Source organism: Hydra vulgaris, chromosome 08, assembly GCF_038396675.1.
Source record: "Hydra vulgaris chromosome 08, alternate assembly HydraT2T_AEP".
Classification (NCBI taxonomy): domain Eukaryota; kingdom Metazoa; phylum Cnidaria; class Hydrozoa; order Anthoathecata; family Hydridae; genus Hydra; species Hydra vulgaris.
Window position 1 is genome coordinate 30,928,632 of NC_088927.1, and position 6,369 is coordinate 30,935,000.

A 6,369-nucleotide genomic window follows, 5' to 3' on the forward strand; every position below is an offset into this window, starting at 1 on the left:
CAGTTTATGGTACTTTATAAAAACTCAACTTAAGGTAACTTAAATTAATTAAATCCGATTGACAGAATCTTAAATAGGACTTATTACAAATATTTTTAAACCTTAAACAATGGAGCAAAAACAAAACTGTTTTTTTTAAAAAAAAAAAAAAGAATTCAATTCTTTAATCAACTAAACCCTATAATGCAACAAGAAACAAATAGTAATAATAATAAATAAATATTACTAATAATAATAAATAAATAATAAAACAGTAATAACAAAAAACCTGAATTTTTCCTGGTTCTCCAGTTGAGTCCAATCTGCTTGCTATATTCACAGTGTTTCCCCAAATATCATAATGAGGTTTCTTTGCACCTATTACACCTGCTACAACAGGTCCATGAGCTATTCATATTCAAGAAAAATACACACAAAAAAATTAAAATTAAAACAGCCCATTTTTATTATGGTGTCATATAAGAATATTTTTGTGAAGTTGATATATATTTTTGTGAAGTTGATAAATATTTTTGTAAACCTGGTGAATATTTTTAAAAAACTGGTGGATAATTTTGTAAAACTAATGAATATTTTTGTGATTGTCAAATATTATAGTGTTAAATAATTTAATTCATAAAAATTGCTATCATCAATTCTTAATTGAAAATTGTTGAAAGATTCTTCGTTTAACAAATCTAACTTCTTTTTTATTGCCAATGTAAATTGAACCAGAGTAACCAGATGTTGCCACTGATCATCGATGCAAGACTAATAAAAAATATTATTGAGATAATAATTTATAAGCTGTCCAACCATAGTTCTTTTTATGTAGGAAAGCGCAGCGCCAAATCTAACTAAAATTTAGATTTTTCTTTCCTACAAAAATAGAAGGACATTAACCACCTTATTATTAGTGATTACAGTTAGAAAACCTTTTTTTGAAAAGTTTTTGAATACTTATTCTCGTACATGTTAAAAAATAAAACTCACCACATCATTTAATCCTGAAGCAGCCATGTAGGTACTATTAACTGTTTTAATTTTCTCTATTAGTAAGTATTGAGGTTCAGAAAGTACCTGAAATAACATAATAAGTATTTATGTTTAAAAACAATCCATAGCAAAAAATAAATAATTAGATACAGAAAGTATCTGCACTTAAAAATTAGTAAAAAGGTTTTAAATTAAAAAAAGTTATTTTTCACTATAAAAAATAGATAATGAAGTTCAAAATAGTTCCAACAGTATATTACAAAGGGCACAAAACAAAACAAAACAAAAACTCAGCACATGTAACAGAATGGGTAAATATACAACAAAAGTGATGTATATTTGTGAATAAATATATATGATGATGGTTAAAAAGAACTGGTCTAGTAAGGATCATTTGGCCTGGTAAATTATAAAGCAGTATAACACGGCACATGCCTTGCTTGCTTAGGCAATAACTAAAAAAACCAAACTCTCTATAAACTATTTCATGTCAGGTAAAAGTAAAACTTGTTTCTCAACTTGTTTCTTCACGCAGCAGCCTTGTTCGTCAAGGTTTGTGTTTCACAGCTAAAGAGTTGAGAGAGGGTTGCAACCACAAAAAGCAGCCTCTTAAAATGTAGCGGCCCTCTCTCGGCCTTTATGAGGTGAACAATATTAAAAAAAAGTTAGAGCCATGGTCTCTATAAAAATACTCATTATGAATATGTAAACTGAATATGTAAACTGCTGTTCTGAGACCAGCTAAAAGTAATATTTCCTGCTGTTCTGAGACCAGCTGTAAGGTTTCTTTGCTCTCAGAGAGAGACTAGTTAATGAAGTATTACCAGCTAATAACATCAACAGTTGTTGAAGTAATAACAGTCATGAAAAGTGTTGTTGTAAATGTTTTGATGTGAATTGTCAAGGTCAAATAAGTGACTTTTAGTTACAGTTTTGAGTTGATTAGCAGGATTAAGGTTTTGCAGATTGATTGCTTAGGGTGCAACCGAGCATATTAGCATTCATGCTTAGGGTGCATATTAGCATTCATGCTTAGGTTTAGGGTGCAACCGAGCACTATTGAATTAATTAGCTATGACTAAAACTAAATCTCAAATAATTTAAAATACCTTAATACTTAAGTAATAATAATTTAAAATATATACTAAGTATACTATAAATATATACTAAGACTATACCTAAGTATACTTAAATACATCAAACATAAAAACCATCATTACCAGTAAATTGTTTCAATCTATTATCTACAAAAATTTGTAGCGTTGAAAATGATTTTTCATCTGTAAAATCGTACCTCTTGCTAAATTGACCAGACCTACTTGTTTTTTATAAAAGTAATTTAAATTTGGCTGATTTTCAGATCTTAATTTTAAACTATTATCCTCTCATTCACAAAATACTCCAATAGTCAAACTCCATCCAAGTTAATCACCTTTTTCTTTGTTCTTTATCACTCTTGTTACCAATCTTTTCAATGTAAGTTTTGATCAAATTATTCATTTTATTATTCACCTGCTGTTATTGTTGTTATTGTTATAACTCATCATTGTTGTTAGTGGTAACTTATCATCGGTGACTAATGATAGTCACCACACTGAATAGTTAGAATCTAGTGACACTAATCTTGCTCGTACTAAAGTTAAAAAAAGTCATTCTAAATCTTTTGGACATATTAACTTGTTTTCGAGAAACTTTTATAACTTTCATCTTGTACTTCTTCATTAAATTCACCCTATCATCACAGTTTTGACAATTACCTTACAAAAAAACTCGAGTTTCTTCTGTGATTTACTTTGTAATGGTCTTTAAGTTGACAAAAACTGCATCTCTTATATAATCACCTGGATCTAAAACTTAAATTCATCTCTTGACCTAAAGTGATCACAATCTCCTAGTGATTCCAGGTAACCAGATGATTTATTGCTAAATATCCTAATACTTCAGCTGCTAAAGTTCTCATCAAAATATTTCTACTGATTGTGGCTGGGATAATATTTCTTACCAAAATACTTCTATTGATTGTGGTTAAAACTTTCTGTCAATCTAATAAAAGTGTTCTCCAGAAAACCTTACAAAAGTGTTCTCTCAACTCACTTCAAAACTATTTAATAATTACTTAATTAAATTTGGAAAATAACAGTTTAGAGGTTCATAATTTTAAAATCTTTAGAGATCACCTTTAACTGTTATCCAATTATCTTACTTTCATTAGCAAGATCTTTGAGCCTTTTATTCAAAAATTTCTAATATCTCATTATAAGTGCAACAACTCTCTTATACATATTACTATTATTACTATTACTAAATACTTATTATTTGAAAGCAATGAGGTAATAGCTATTGCTCAATCAAAAAATCATCTTTTGATTGTTTAGAACAGGTCTTAAGTGTGGTGTGTATATATATTCTCCCCCCACCCCCCAAAAAAAAAAAAAACTGTACTTTTACACCTTTAGTATATGCATAGCCTACAGAAAAAAAATTACAACAAGTTATGAAGAATATTTTTACTTTATTAAAGTAATCTTTATAATTTATAAATATAATTTTTACATTTAACATAAATTTATAATAAATGTAAAGATAAATTTATAAACTTATATAAAGACTGGGGTACATAGTCTTAGTAAGCATGCAGTAAGTTTATAAACTATGTTACAGACCCTTTTATAGTTTGTTTTGGTCTGAAACAAAATTCTAAAGGGCCTTTGACAGTATTGTAAAATAGAACCAACCTCAATCTTCAAATCTTGCTTTTTCCAAAAACACATTCTTGATATAAAGGTACATCAGAGCAAAATAGGTCATTGCTGTTATGTTTAACTTAGCACTTAGTAATTTATTATTACAGAAGCAAACTTACAGATGCTTCTATAATAATAAATTTTTACTTGCTGCTACTCACAGTAATGATAAATTGATAGTACAGTACATTAATATATCATAAACTGATAGTACAGTAATATTCATTTGTAGAAAGTGGCTAGTTAACTCTCTCAGTGGATACTTCAACAGATTTTTTTAGAACAATACCGGAAATCGTGCTGTTGTAAAATTTGTAAAAAATAATGTTTGCTTTACTAATTATATTATATTTGGCTTTGTTTATTTACTCCCAGGCATGTAATTTATAAATTTATGTGTGTATATACATCGTGTTTTGGAGTTAAAGAAATGAGAGAAGGTTATAACCACAAAGTAGCCTTCTCGACTGGAGTGGCCATCTTGGCCTTGGGGAAGTGAAAAACATAAATAAAAAATTAAGTTATATAACATGAGTTTTTGCGTAAATTTTTTTGTTTAAAGACACTTATCTTTATATCAATACTCCAATTTAACATTTAATGCGCTTAGTTACTATTTAATGTACTTAGTTACAATTATTAGTTATTCTCCCATCTTCTTTAACTAAACCGTGTTCAGTTAACACTGTTTTAAACTGTTACATTTTGAATTGAATTTTTTTTATATTTGACTATGTTTGTATTTGTATACATATATGCTTTGATACATATATAGTTTATTTTTTTAGTTTATCATGTTTATAGGTATTTATTTATTTATATAGATATTTATTCAGCTTTTTGTTGCATTGTTGTTATTTTGGAAATGACATGAAAAAATAAATAAGATTGTTATTTGTTAACATGTTTATATACACCAATCTGCGTATACTTCAGTAATTTTATACATCTCTGTATTTATATTTTCTCTAAGACAAATTAATTAGGAATAGAAAAAAATATTTTGTTGGAAGTAGTAAAAAAATAAAAAAATGTACAAAACATATGGATGATATATTATAAATTTTAAATTAAAATATAATAATTTTGAAATGATCTTGAAAACTTTTATAAAATTGGTTTAATTTTTATTTATTAATAAAAATTAAGCAAATTAATTTATTAGTGTTAAACTAATGAGTTAAATTGTAGAGGCAGGTAAAAAATAATACGAACGCAATCTTATTGTAAACCTAAAAGTTAGCATAATATATGCCGTAATCTACATTCTATTTGTGGCCATTTTTTACTTTAGCTTTTTCATCACTTCCATAAGCAACAAGCAAATTTACAAGATTTATATTTAGAGAGTTATGTAGATCATAATTCCAATACAAATTTTTTTAAATATATTAGAAATTATAATGCGGGTCTTTCTTTTGCTTCATTTACAGCTAATGTGGTTCAACCTAGGAATCATGGGTGTACCTGTTTTAGAATGTGATCAAGTTTTTTATTGTTTAGGTAATCTTAGGTCAGATCAAGATATTCCCTCGACATATTGTCAACTGTATATATATGAACCACTTGCAGCAGTAAATTTTAGAAAGCAACAATGTGGCAATACTCTTTGCTCATGTGATTAAATATTTCATTTGCAAACTGTAGTTAGTTTAGTGAACCAATATGCTTTTGCATTTAAAAACATGGCTGAAGTAGATGAATAAACTCATTGAACAGCTATAGAAGGTTGATTAGCCTCAGTTGTAAAAATGTCTTTACTTGAAGGGCAAAATAAACATTGTTATAACCTGCCTTCACATAATGAAGTTGTATTCGTAGGTGAAGATGGTTCTCCACCTGTTTCCAGGGAAGCTGTTATAAAAAACATATATAAAAGGTCATCCTCTAAAAATTATATTAAATATGTCAACCATCTTAGATTCTATGGTTTATCCACTTTTTTTTCCAAGAGGTGACGGTGGTTTGTATAATCAATCGGTGCACAACCCTGAACATGCAACACTGATTAGAAATCATGTTACACTATCTCAGTTTTACAATAATAGACATTCAGTAAGACAAAACTTCTGTGCTGTTGATGCATGTGTCAAAATTGAAGGCAGCATCTTGCTTTCATCAGAAATACCAAAACACACTAAGAAGCGAGAAGTATGATGCCTTGCATGAACATGTAAACAATCTTGGAAGAGATCATGTTATACCAGGGTGTGTTGAATAGAAATCTTATGGAGTTTAAAGAGGTGAATTAGTAAAAAAAAAGTAAACATCCTATGTTATTGTTAAAATTACTAATTTAACATAACACATTGAACACTTTCAAATATAATAAAATAACACATAACTTTAAATACTATAAATGTATGCTAGTCATGTGTATATATAAAATGTATACTAATATATGATATAAAATATAATAATAAAAAAATAATATTTATTAAAAAATCTCACTTCATCAAAAATAAAAAATATATCTCACTTCATCAAAATCAGAAATAAATTCATTAAGAACCCTCATGCATTCAATGCCTCCTTGATTAAAACTTTCTTCAGTGTAAAAGTTTGAGAAATTTGGTATGGATGCAAAAATGACACCTACATTGCTATAAGATCGACTATACAATTCCTAAAACAAAATTTAAAGTAATAA

General features: G+C 27.7%; 1 long non-coding RNA gene across 1 annotated transcript in view; it reads right to left on the reverse strand.

Annotated features, from left to right (window-relative positions):
* Window positions 1-632: 632 nt before the first annotated feature.
* The window catches only part of LOC136084286 (uncharacterized), a 6,081-nt gene continuing 344 nt past the window's right edge, over window positions 633-6,369 (reverse strand). Inside the window, exons 3-5 of the long non-coding RNA XR_010640451.1 lie at window positions 6,199-6,345; window positions 973-1,059; window positions 633-750 (exon numbers count right to left, since the gene is read on the reverse strand). This is a non-coding gene — a long non-coding RNA (uncharacterized LOC136084286). The remainder of the gene's footprint in view (window positions 751-972; window positions 1,060-6,198; window positions 6,346-6,369) is intronic.